Here is a 13728-nt window from a genome sequence, read left to right as displayed (position 1 = left end):
CCTTCGCAAACGTCACAATGACCCGCCCTCCAGCACATGATGGCGCTTCCGATTGGATCACGCAGATGTCAATCACCGGCGCGCAAAGTCTGGAGGTCATTTAGCTTCCTTTCAATATGGCAGCTTATATGGAGTAAAATAGTCAATTTACTTTGAAGTGAAGAATTTATGCTTTATTTATTGTAATACGACAAGAGAGTAAGTATACACGGATGGGTATACGTTATGATTATTTAAGTGTTGAATTCATGGCGGCTAAATTATAAAAAAATCTTACGGTGCTATTTGCAAGTTTTCTGGTGTGTGTTATGTTCCAGAATTGAAGAAGTTTGATAGATTTTGTTTATTCGAATTATTTATAATTCATTGTCAGACAGTATCTCTAACAAATGAGCAAAGAAACCCGTTTCAGAATAACTCCACCATTTAGGCAGAATGTAGTAACACAAGACTGGTTACAAAAACAGAAATTGCTGGAAAAACCATAATAGTCTTGCAGCAGCATCTATTTAGAGAAATCAAAATTAACCTTTCAGGTTGAGTAACCCTTCTTCAGAATTCGACCCGAAACGTTAACACCGATGTCTGTTCACAGATGCTGCCAGACCTGCTGAGCTGCTTCAAACAAGTTGTGTTTTTGTTTGTCATTTACATCATGCGCTGTGCTTTTGGCTTTTAAGAAGCCTGGTTACTTGCGGTAGATCATCTGTTTCATAGAAATGAAAAACATTACTATAATCCAATAAAGATAAGGGCCACTTTGAGCGTTCTATTTACACATCAGTGGTGTATAAATGTGAAAAGGTTTGTTTTACAGGGGTGAAAACTAATACTTCTAATTCTCCCAATTTGTTTGTTATTCTAAATCTTTTATATTTTTGGATGATGTTTGTCAGTTGATTTTAACATTTAGTTTCTAATTCACAATCCTATTTATCTCTAACAGCTTTATTTGCCCTTATTTAATGACTGTGCTTAGCCAAATGTTGGTCCCTTTTGAAAGAAGCTTTCTGTTTGTTAACCTCACTTACTGTTAAACTATGTAGAAGAAGAAAATCGAGAGACAGTGGCATTCCTGGCAATGTAGGTATTTTGAAATAATGCAATTCTGCTTCTTAATACATCCTTACTTGGCCTAGTGCTGAAAATTAATGGATGATGTTCTTATGAAGTGGCTTGTTGTAATTATATTTGTCACTATTTACAAGTTACTTTTTTCTTGACTTTCAATTGTTCTGTTTAATCAGTGTCACCTTTTGATGGGGAGAAAGTGAGGACTGCAGATATGGGAGATCAGAGTCAAAAAGTGTGGAATTGGAAAAGCACAGCCAGTCAGGCAGCATACGAGGAGCAGGAGAGTTAATATTTCAAGCAGAAGCTCTTCATCAGGAATGTGGGGGATGGGGGCAAGAGAGCTGAGAGATAAATGGGAGGGGTGGCTGTGGAGGAAGGTGTTCTTCCTCCAGTCTTTGGGTGACTAGGATTTGGCGGAGGAGGCAGCCCAGGACTTGCATGTCCTTGGCAGAGTGGGAGGGTGAGTTGAAGTGATCGGCCACAGGGTAGTGGGGTTGTTTAGTACGTGTGTCCCAAAGATGTTCTCTGGAACATTCTGCAAGTTGATGTCCTGTCTCCCCAGTGTAGAGGAGCCTTTTGAGGGCCTGTTTGGTCTGTGGATGACATGATCACTTAAGTGGAGGCAGTAGCATGGTGTTAATGTCACTGTACTAGTAATAAAAAGTATGTTGTAAGATCCATCTAACTCTGCGTGGGAGTGGGATTTCGGTGTTCATGCACAAGAGTGCCTCGGTAGCAGTATTACTGATCAAGTTGGTTGGGTCCTAAAAGACATAGTTGCTTGACTGGGTCTGCAGCAGGTGGTGAAGGAAAAACCTACTTAGCAATATTTACCAAAAAGACCTTACCATTCTGCCTGCTGTAGATGCATCTGTCCATGACAGTATTGGAAAAACTGCACAGTCCTTGTGGGGAAGAGGTCCTGCCTTCACATTGACAATAGTCTCCATCTTTCATTGTGTTAAGTGGAACAGACTTTGAACAGATTTAGCAACTCAGGACTAGACATTCGTGAGGCACTGTGGGCCATCAACAGCAGCAGAATTCTACTCCAGCACAAGCTGCAACCCTGTGGTCTGGGATGTCCCCACTCAATCGCTATCTTCAAGCCAGGGGAACAACCTTGGCATGGACAGGTTGGACCAAAGGGTCTGTTTCCATGCTGTACGTCTCTATGACTCTAAATGACGAGTGTAGAAAGGCATGTCAGGAGCTACACTGGGCAGACCTGAAAGTGAGGTGTCAGCTAGCGAAGCTATCAAACAGGACGACTTGCATGTGATAGACAGAGCTAAGCAATCCTACGACCAACAGATCAGATTTAAACTCTGCAGTCCTGCTTCATCCAGTCAAGAAAGTGGTGGGCAGTTAAACAACTCGCTGGAGGAGGAGGTTCCACAAATATCCTCTTCCTCAGTGATGGAAGAGCCCAGCACATGAGTGCAAAGATAAGGCTGCAGCATTTGCAGCAGAAGTATTGAGTGAGTGATCCATCGTGGCCTGTGCTATTGGTCCCAGCATCACAGATACCAGTCTTCAGCCAATTTGATTCACTCCACATGTTGGAGACACTGGATGCTATGGCCTTGACAACATTCTGGCAATAGTACTGAAGATTTGTTCTCCAGAACTAAGCTAACTTCTTCCAGTACAGTTATAACACTGACATCTACCTGATAATGTGGAAAATTGCCCAGGTATGTCCTGTACATAAAAAGCAGAACAAATCCAATCCAACCAATTACCCATCAGACTGTTCTTGATCATCAGTAAAGTGATGGAAGATGTTATCAACAGTACAATAAAGCAGCTACTGTTCATCAATAACTGGGCATCACAGTGCAGGTTTGGGCTCCACCGGGGCCAATCAGCTCCTGACCTCATTGCAGCCATGGTTCAAATAAGGACAAAAGAATTACAGAGATGGGGTGAGAGTCATAACCCTTGATATCAGGGCCGCATTCAACAATGTAGCATCAAGAAGCCACAAAACTGGAATCAATGGATGCAAACTCTTTGTTGGTTGGAGTCATACCTGGTGCATAGGAAGATAAACTTGGTTGCTGGAGGTCAGTCACCTCAGTTCAAGGACACCTCTGCAGAGTTCCTCAGGGTAGTGTCTGAAGCCGCCCATGTTCAAATGCAACAAGACTTCGACAATCAGCTTGGGCTGACAAGTGGCAAGTAATGTTTGTGCCACACAAATCACCAATAAGAGGCAATCTAACCACTGCCCCTTGGCATTCAATGATAGTACCATCAACATTCTGGGGGCTTTCAATGACCAAAAACTCAACTACAGTGGCTTCAAGAGCAGATCTGCAGTTAGGAAGACTGGTGAGTAACTCACCACCTGATTCTCCAGAGCCTGCCCACCACCTACAGGGCACAAATCAGGAGTGTAATGCAATAGTCTCCATTTGCCTGGATGTATGCAGCACCAACAGCACTTGAGCTTGACACCGTCCAGACAAAGCAGCATGCTTGATTGGTACTACTTCCACTCACTTCATCACTGATGGTCAGTTGCAGTAGTTTGTACTGTCTACATGATGTGCTGCAGAAATTCACCAAAGATCCTCAGACCTCACCTTCCAAACCCACAATCACTTCCATCTAGAAGGACAAGGGCCACAGATACATGGGAACATCATCACCTTCATGTTCCCCTTCAAGCCATGCATCATTCTGACTTAGAAATGTATCACCCCCATTGTCGCTGGGTCAATGTCCTGGAATTCTCTCTCTAATGGTCAACCCACAGCAGGTGGACTGTCGCGTTTCAAAAAGGCAGCTTGCTGCCAACACCTCAAGGGCAACTAGGGGCAGCTAATGTTGTTCTGCCACATCCCACATCCCACAAATGAATTAAAAACTCGTCTGGGATCTGGTAATATGGTGGCGATTCTGTAGAACTGCTGTGTTCAGCTCTGCATAACAGCCAAAGCATACTGGTGTTTTTTGTCATCCTTGGCCAATTTATGTGGTGGAATAATTAGTTTAAAACCTTACAAAATACATATTTGTTAGTATTTGGGAGTGGGAAGGATGCAAGTGAAAAGGATTGAGCAAACAGCAGCAGGGAGGACACTCTCCTCAGCAGCCTCTCCAGAACCCCCCAGGGACCTTACAGATTCTCAGGGATTGGCTGCGGTGATGGAGAGACTTGCCTTGAAAGTTGGGGCTGCGATTGAGGAGATCCATGGGGAAATTCATGCCCAGGTCCAACATATCGTGTCCATGCTGCAGAAGCATGAGCAGCAGACCCAGGGCCTTGGAGAGCGGCTGGAGGAGGTCTAAGGCCTCGGAACCTGCGATGGAGTCCTCATCCAGTCGGATCCAGATACTGGAGCGAGAGGTGTGGGCCTTGCGAGACTATATTGATGACCTTGAAAATCGGGGTCGGAGGATAAATCTCCGAATTATTATTGGGCTCCCTGAGGTGAGGAGCCAGTCAGCTTCTTTGAAAGCTGGCTGCCAAAGTTTTTGGGCCTTCACATCGAGTCCAGAAGGCTGCAGTTTGAAAGGACTTGTTGAGTTACAGCGCACAGGTCTGGGCCAGTGCAGCATCCCCACTCAGTCCTAGTGCACTTCCACTCATATAAGGACAAGCAAAAAGTGATAGAAGCTTCTAGATTACTGGGAAATGATCCACAGGTACTGCTGGACAAGGGGTCAAAAATCATGTTTTCCCAGGATTTCTCAGCAGTTTTAATTCAAAAGAGGAAGTCCTTCGATGAAGTTAAAAATAGGCTGAGGAACCTAGGCATCCAGTACTCCATGAGATACCCCGCAGTGCTCTGTTTCAGCCACGAGGACTCCGTTTATATATTTGACTCAGTGGATAAAGCTAAAAACTTTGTAGACACTGTAAAAATAGATGGACTGGCCTGAAGAATGCGGTTAATGTTTGTTCTCTTTTCCTCCTTTCCCCATGTTTTCCTTTCCCTTTTATTTTATTCCTTTCTTTCTCCCTAATAATTTTGTTTTTTGGAAAGGGGGAAAAAAACTTGGAATAAGTTGTTCCTTTTTTTTAATAACTAGATTTTCTGATGAGAAATTTTATGGATGCTCTTTGTTGTCTTCCCCCTTTAGTTTTGTTTGTTCTGTTTCTCTTTTAGTCACAAGTAGGGATGACATAAAGCCAGGGATGGGTGGTGTGCTCATCCTGAATTTTTTATTTTTTCTGTTGATTTAAGGATCATCTCCTTGTTTATTTTCTGGCTGAAGGCTGGGGCACAGTCTGAGTTTGAAGCAGCTGTGAAGGAGGAAATGGGTAGGGTGAGTGCCCCCTTTGGGCAGGGGGAAGAGTCTTCCATTCAAGATTTTAAATTTGGTTTTGTTAGTAGTTTTTTGGTAGCAATAGTTGTTTATAGTTGCGATAGAGTAGTTTTTGTATATATAATTCTTCGACTCTGAGTCTTTGTTTACTTGTGCTCTGCGCTTTGTAAGCAGGGTTCTCTCTCCGTGGGGTGCAAGGGTCTCCGAAACGGAAAATAGCCAGATGTCTTATTAAATGGTGCACCTGGAACATCAAGGGAAGTCATTCGCTTGTTAAATGGAAAAAAGTGCTTTCTAGCCTTAGGAGGGAAAGGGTTGATATCGCTTTGTTGCAGGAAACCCATCCTGATGATGGGGAACACCTGAAATTACAACAGGGGGGTTATGACCAGGTTTTTTTCATCCTTTACTACTAAATGTAGGGGAGTGGCTGTACGTATCCAGAAATATCTTCAGTTCACATTATTAGAACAGGTGAAAGATGAGCAGGGGCGATTTGTGATGTGTGATGCTTAAAGTCCTGATACGTGGGGAGATATAATGCAATTTAAATGTCTACTGTCCTCCAACACATCCCCTGAAACTTTTGATTAGTTCTTTCTCTAAGCTGAGTGCCGTTGGAACACAGTACATTATTATAGGGGGGGATTTTAATTGTCTTGTGGACAGGATGCCTTGTGGCCCCCAACCTATTTCTTTGCAGGCCAAGCAGGTGGTTGACTTATGTGAGGAGTTGGGGCTGGTGGATATTTGCAGATGTCTTCACTTCGCCCTACTTTTCAAACCCACATAAATGTCACACGAGGATTGATCTTTTTCAGGCTCCCTCGGCCCTTCTGGATTCGATTATGGATTGTAAAATTGGGAATATAGCTGTATCTGATCACGCGGCGGTATATTTGGAGGTTAAGGCCAAGTGAGGGGCTAGGTTTGCGGCATTGGCGTTTGGACCCTTTTCTCCTTAAGGATTCCAAATTTGTGGAATACGTTTTGAAGGAGTTTCAGGAATTCTTGACTATCAACTCGGGCACGGCTAGTAGTCTGTCTATGCTATGGGAGATTGCTAAGGCCTTTACTAGGGGATTAGCTATTTCCTATTTGACTAGCCGGAAACGACAGAAAGAGGAACAGCAGCGTCTACTTGAGACACGGTTGAAAGCCGCCAAGGCGGCACATTTTGCGCGGCCTTCAGTGACGAAGCTACAGCAGATCATTGCCCTCCGGGTTGCCTTGAATTCGATACTGACACAAAACGCAAAGAAATAACCTTGCTTTTGCTAGACAATGGGGATAGGCCAGGGAAGTATTTAGCGTACCTGACTAGGAAAAAGCATGCTCCCCAATCCATTATTGCAATCAGAGACAGGGCTGGGATCCTTGCATACGATGCCAAAAAGATTAATGAGGCTTCTCGGGGTTTTTACTCTGAACTGTATCGGTCTGAAGGATGAGAGGACAGGAGGGTTAAAATGGAGGCCTTTTTTAAGAACCTGGATCTCCCAGGGGTAACTTTGGAACAGGCGCCTCTCTCCTTAACGGCCCCTTGACAAGTCAGGAAACACAAGAGGCAACTAAGCAACTTCAGAGTAGGAAAGCACCTGGCCCTGATGGTCTCCCGGGTGAGTTTTATAAGGAGTTTATTGGGATTCTGTCAGGGCCGATGTTGGAAATGTACAATCACTCCTATATGCATGAATGCCTACCATCATCTTTGAGAGAAGCTAATATTTCCTTAATTCTTAAGAAGGGGAAGGTTCCTGGGGATTGTGCCTCATACAGACCCATCTCTCTCTCAAATTCAGATTTCAAGATTCTGTCTAAGATCCTGGCACTGAGATTGGAAAAGATGTTGCCCCATATTGTTAGAGGACCAGACAGGATTTATAAGAGGCCATAGGTCCTCTAATAATATTAGAAGGTTGCTGAATATGGTCCAAGTTTGTCAGCAACTATCGATTCAGGGGTTGGTGATTTCCTTAGATGCAGAGAAAGCATTTGACCAGGTGGAATAATCGTATTTTTTTAATGTCTTAGAACAGTTTGAGTTGGGTGGGGTCTTTGCTAGGTGGGTAGAGGTTTTATATCGCCACCATCTGGCTGTGGTCAACACCAATGGGGTGAAGTCTGGGAATTTTAGGATTGGTAGGGGTAGTCATTTGAGGCTATTTCAGGATATAAGATTAACTTTGCAAAATCGGAGACTATGCCTTTGGGGAACCTTAAGGATGTGCCAGAGGTTGAAGGTGGCCCTAAGTTCCCTTTTAAGTTGTCACAGGCAGGCTTCCAATACCTGGGCATTTTTATTACCCCCAAGTCTGATCTGTTATTTCAGACTAACTTTGCTCACTTGCTCAACAATATTAGGCGAGATCTCCAGAGATGGGAGGCTCTTCCAATTTCAGGTAAAAACTAAGACTGCAGATGCTGGAAACCAGAGTCTAGATTAGAGTGGTGCTGGAAAAGCACAGCAGGTCAGGCAGCATCCGAGGAGCAGGAAAAATCGACATTTTGCGCAAAAGCCCTTCATCAGGAATAGAGGCAGGGTGTCTGCAGAGTGGAGAGATAAATGAGAGGGGGTTGGGGGTGTGTTCCGAGGCGGAAGATGAGGCGTTCTTCCTCCAGGTGTCAGGTGGTGAGGGAGCGGCAGTGGAGGAGGCCCAGGAGCTGCATGTCCTCGGCAGAGTGGGAGGGTTGGTTGTAATGTTGGGCCACGGGGCGGTGGGGTTGATTGGTGCGGGTGTCGCGGAGATGTTCCCTATAGTGCTCTACTAGGAGGCGTCCAGTCTCCCCAATGTAGAGGAGACCGCACCGGGAGCAACGGATGTAATAAATGATATTGGTGCATGTGCAGGTAAAACTTTGGATGTGGAAGGCTCCTTTGGGGCCTTGCACGGAAGTGAGGGAGGAGGCGTGGACGCAAGTTTTGCAATTCCTGCGGTGGTAGGGGAGGGTGCCAGGAAGGGAGGGTGGGTTGTTGGGGGCACGGACCTGACCAGGTAGTCATGGAGGGAACGTGCGGAAAGTGGAAATGGGTGGGGAGGTAAATATATCCCTGGTGGTGGAGTCCGTTTGGAGGTGACAGAAGTGTCTTCGAATCATGTTTGTGCAAAGGTTGGTAGGGTGGAAGGTGACCACCAGGGGGGTTCTGTCCTTGTTATAGTTGGAGGGGTGGGGTTTGAGGGCGGAGGGGCAGGATGTGGACAAGATGCGTTGGAGGGCAACTTTAACCACGTGGGAAGGAAAATTGCAGTCTGTAAAGAAGGAGGCCATCTGGTGTGTTCTGTGGTGGAACTGGTGGAGCAGATGCGGTGGAGGTGGAGGAATTGGGAATTCGGGATGTCATTTTTGCAGGAGGTAGGATGGGAAGAGTTGTAATCCAGGTAGCTGTGGGATTCGGTGGGTTTGTAAAAACAAAAATCAGTGTCAAGTCGGTCGTCATTAATGCAGATGGAGAGGTCCAGAAAGGGGAGGGGGTGTCAGAGCTGGACCAGGTGAATTTAAGGTTGGGGTGGAATGTGTTGGTGAAGTTGATGAATTGCTCAGACTCCTCGCGGGAGCACGATGTGGCGCCAATGCAGTCATTAATGTAGCGGAGGAAGAGATGGGGAGTGGTGCCGGTGTAACTACGGAACATGAATTGTTCTACAGTAGGAGGCGGTGTCTCGAAGGGGGAGATTATGATATCTTTTGAGCAACTGAGCCTCCAATACGGGTTGCCCAGCAGAGAGATTTTCCGTTTTTTTCAGGTTAGGGATTTTATCCAGAAGAAGACTACGCTTCTCACTGAGCCCTATAAGCCTGATACAGAGAGGTTGTTGCTACGTTCCACAAGCACCCTTTCGGTTATTGCCTTCTATCGCCTGCTGGGTGGCAGGATATTAACCAGTTATGTGAGGTCTGGGAGCAAGAGCTAGGAGTGGAGATCTTTTCTGAAACCAGGGAGAACATATGGGAGAATGCTTGAAAGATCTCAATCTGTAACAGGGCATGCGCTACGCAGTTAAAGTTCTGGACAGGGTTCATCTGGCACCAGACCATCTGGTAAAGTTTAAAAAAGTGTGCCAAATGTAAAATAAGTGTAGGTACTCTTACATTGCTTCTGGACATGCCACAGGCTCTGTGTTTAATGGAGCGCCGTGGCGGGAGAGGTAGGGAGAGTATTGAGGACTGAAGTCAAAATAGACCTGATATCTCTCCTCTTAGGTCTACCGAATTCATCATCTTTAGATGGGCATGGGAAGAAACTATTTAATATTCTTGCATATTATGCACAGAAGAATATTCTGGTGAACTGGGTGTCTGAGAACCTGCCGGGCTTGCTGGGATGGCAGAAATTAATTATGGAGCACGTTCCCTTGGACTTTTTTACAAACATGGTGCACCACACAACAGACCATTTTTATAAGACATGGCAGCCCTGCTTGAGTTATTTGGATGTAAATTTGTCAGTTATCTTAACTAGGGCATTTGTTTAACCAGGATGGTTAAGTTTGTCAAGCCCTGGGCCCTGGAGGGGGGGGGGTCTCCTGAGTTATTATGGGTATATATGCAATGCTCCCATTGCTTTGTTTGGGAGCTTTGCGCTGAGCATAGCTGTGTTCTTTTTTGTTTTTTTTTGTTTTTTTCATCTATTAGTTATTTACTTATTTATTGGTGTTGCTTTGTACAGTGTTAGGGTTTGTTTTGTATTATAGGGTAGGTTAGTAGTTAGTAGACTGTAGTTGTATTGTAACTTATGTTTTTTCTTTTTATTATACTGATATTTGTTATTGATTGCATTTTTTAATAATTTTATACGTTTGTAAAGTTAAAAAAAATTGCTAATAAATATATTTAACAAAAAAAAACTCATTGTCCTTTCAGGCAGGAAATCTGCCACCCTTGCCTGGTCTAGCCTTCATGTAATTCCAGACCCACAACATTGTGGTTGACTTTAAATGTCCTTTGCGCAATTGGGGATGAGTGATAAATCCTAGCCTAGTAGCAACACCCCCATCTCTCGAATGAATGAAGAAAAATAGCGTAATTCAGTAGTTTGAGGTCAATACCTATACGTTTATCTGTAGACTGCCATTACGTTTCCATCAGTCTGATTGGTATGTAGTACCAAGTGATTCTACAACTGGATTACTTTGTTTTGAATGTTGGTGGCTATTGTTTTAATTGTTCTTGGCATTTCCTTGTCTGCAGTTTCCTGACTTTTTTTTTGTATGAGTCAATCTGTGCCTTTGGTTGTTGCACTCTTGACTCTGCTGTAAGTTTTTTTTCATGAAATTGGGTTAAAGTCATTTATTTTGTTGTCCAACCTCAAATTAATATGGTCGACTATCCTAATTGGAGAAGCTGGTGGAAACCAGGTATTGCTCAAAAATAAATTCATTCTGATGTTTCAAATGGGAGGAAGATGCATATTAGGCAACTAATAAAACGTATCTTCTACCTGATCTGTATAAAGCAAGAAGATTCCAATGTAGCCCATGAGGAAGCTGTGAATTGTTTAAAAATTGAGAAGGATACCATCTTTGCGAGATGTGTATTCTCCAATAGCTAAAGTTCTCTGGAATGATTGGCTATGTATTATAAATCAATTATTGAGTGTTTAATAATTGTTTTCTAAACCATCATATGGTTACATTTATTCATCATTTATATTATCAATATGATCAGTCCATAACTTTATCGAAAATATTGAAAGAAATGTTAATTTCAAGCAATCTTCTATTGCAGTGTTCAGTTATTTTGTCGTGGCAAGTGAACTAATAAATTAACATTTGTGCATACAATGAGATGAAGTAGACTAGCAGTTTTATTTTAACAGATAACTGTTGATTTAAAGGGCTGATGTAGTCTAACTTTTAAAATGATTGTGTTTTTGAGAACGTGCTTTTTTTTGTAATACATTGCACATCCATAAAGAAAGATTTGTATTTACACAGCAGTTTTCACAACTAAAGTTATTACAACATGCTTCAGAGATAATCATGTATTTCTGAAGTTAAAGACATCTATCTTGATGATGTCCCTCTTTAAGTTAATATGGTAGACTATCCTAATTGGAGAAACTGATGGAGACTGCTCAAAAACAAATTTCTGATGCTTGTAATAGGTTTAGCCAAAATATGACTAATGTTGTGTAATTATCTTGATATTTGATTTGGAAACTGTGGGCCAACATACTGCATATAGTATGTAAGCAGACCTAAAATAATTATTGACTGTTTCTTAATTCTTACAATGTTGAGGTTGGTAGTGTGACAATGCTGCCGCTTTAACAAGGTTATTTTCTCAATGGCAGGGGAGTAGTCAGTTCTCCCAGTTCAGGTTGTTTTCTACTTTTTTTTAGTTGTAACAGTCAGAAGCTGCTGTGGTGGATAAAAGTTCCAAGCTTCAGCAGATGGTTCCTGACTGCTTTTCTCTCTGAAATCTCTCCTGCCTGTAAGAACCTGAGTTTGAATTTACTTTTTGCCAAGGGGTGTGTTTATTATGTAATGGGAATTGGAACAGTTCCTTACTAAGTTGCTAGATCAAGTCAGTTAAGCTATCAAATAGTTCTATTCTAAATTTTGTTTTCTTTTGTCGTGTTTCAACTGTACTATTTTAGGTGTTGGAGTATTTTAGGTATTAGAGGCGATTGCCTCGAATTCCAGGAGCAGCAATTATTGTTTTATATCCTGTTGCATTGTTTTGGAACTTTTGGGGAACAAAAGATCAAAACAACAGCACTTTAAAAAGAAGGACGACAGACAAAGGCAGTGACCACATTGTCAGAGAGAGAAACCAATACTGCTGTCTACTACAGCAGTGAATCTGCACAGTTACTGCCTTTTACTGTTTGAGTTCAAGCATCTCTGGACATCGGAGTGTGTCTAGGAATAGTTAACAAACAGCAAAATTCACAGCTGACCTTGGAGGAACCTGTATGGAACACAGCATGGGAACAGAAGTGCAGAGGTTTTAGGTATAGCCTTCCTGTAAATCCACAATAGTGAGTAGAGTGGGTTCTTTCTTGATTATATGTTTTATTGAGATCTGTCTCTTGATTAAATGTTAAAAATATAAGCCTTACGTATTAAGTTAGCCAGGAGCAGAGTTTTTTTTTACAGCAATAATAAGATGGTGCTATTTTCCAGGTCTGTAGATTGTGAAGGAGCAAAAATGGCCTTTAGTAGAGTGATGTGCTCTTCCTGTCAGATCTGAGAGTTTAGGGAGAGTTTCCATGTTACTGATGATTATGTCTGCAGGAAGTGAATCCTATCATATCAGATGGATCGGTTAGAGAGGTGGTTGGAGGCAATAAGGAAGTTACAGAAGCCAAGCGTTGTGATGGATGGCAGTTATAGGAAGGGACAAAGCCGCAGATACAGTCAGGTAGATGGGATAACTCCAGGAAAGGTAGAAGGGGTAAACAGGTAGTGCAGGAGTCCCTGTGGCTATCTGTATCTGAAACAAGTATTCTGTTTTGGAAAATGTAGGGGGTGATGGACTCCCAGGGGAATGTAGCACGAACAGCCAAGTTTCTGGTACCAAGAATGGCTCGAATTAAATGAGGGGTACTTTAGGTTCCAAGCAATTGATTGTGACAGAGGACTTTCTGTTCAGAGGCACAGGCAGACATTTCTCCAGTTGGCAGTGAAAAGGCAGAATGGTGTGTTACTTCCCTGGTTCCAGGATCAAGGCTATCTCAGAGAGGGGAGAGGGACCAGCAGGAGATTGTTGTACACATTGGAACAATTGACGTAGGAAGGGAAAGGATGAGATTCTGAAGGGAGAATATAAAAGTTAGACAAGAATTTAAAAGGGAGGTCCTTGAGAGTAGTAATATCTTGATTATTCCCAGTGCTACGAGCTAGTGATGGTAGGAATAGGAGAATAGAGCATATGAATACGTGACTGAGGACTTGGTGCAGGGGAAAAGAGTTCACAGATTGGAATGGGACCAGTATATTGGCAGGGAGGTTTACTAGAGCTCCATGGGAGGATTTAAACTAGTAGGGTGGTGGGGGGTTGAGTGGTGGGACTCCGGGAAATAGAAAGGAAAGATATCAATCTGAGATCGGTACAAATAAAAAAAGGAGAGTGTCAAACAGTCAGGGCAGGCAGCAACAAAGCAGAAAACAAGGTAGGAGCTGAAAATGTGTTGCTGGAACAGCGCAGCAGGTCAGGCAGCATCCAGGGAACAGGAGAATCGACGTTTTGGGCATAAGCCCTTCTTCAGGAATGAGGAAAGTGTGTCCAGCAGGCTAAGATAAAAGGTAGGGAGGAGGGACTTGGGAGAGGGGCGTTGGAAATGCGATAGGGGGAAAGAGGTCAAGGTGAGGGTGATAGGTCAGACTGGGGTGGGGGCGGAGAGGTCAGGAAGAAGATTGCAGGTCA

General features: G+C 43.3%; 1 protein-coding gene across 2 annotated transcripts in view; it reads left to right on the top strand.

The window, feature by feature from the left end:
• The first annotated feature begins 84 nt into the window (after positions 1-84).
• Positions 85-13728, top strand: part of mtor (mechanistic target of rapamycin kinase) — a 367086-nt gene continuing 353442 nt past the window's right edge. For both annotated transcript variants that reach the window (XM_043675589.1, XM_043675588.1), the window contains exon 1: positions 85-198. The gene's annotated coding sequence lies outside the window, so the exon portion shown is untranslated. The remainder of the gene's footprint in view (positions 199-13728) is intronic.

Source organism: Chiloscyllium plagiosum, chromosome 34, assembly GCF_004010195.1.
Source record: "Chiloscyllium plagiosum isolate BGI_BamShark_2017 chromosome 34, ASM401019v2, whole genome shotgun sequence".
Lineage (NCBI taxonomy): Eukaryota > Metazoa > Chordata > Chondrichthyes > Orectolobiformes > Hemiscylliidae > Chiloscyllium > Chiloscyllium plagiosum.
Note: the sequence above shows the minus strand (reverse complement) of the source record. Positions and strands in the feature narration are given on the sequence as shown.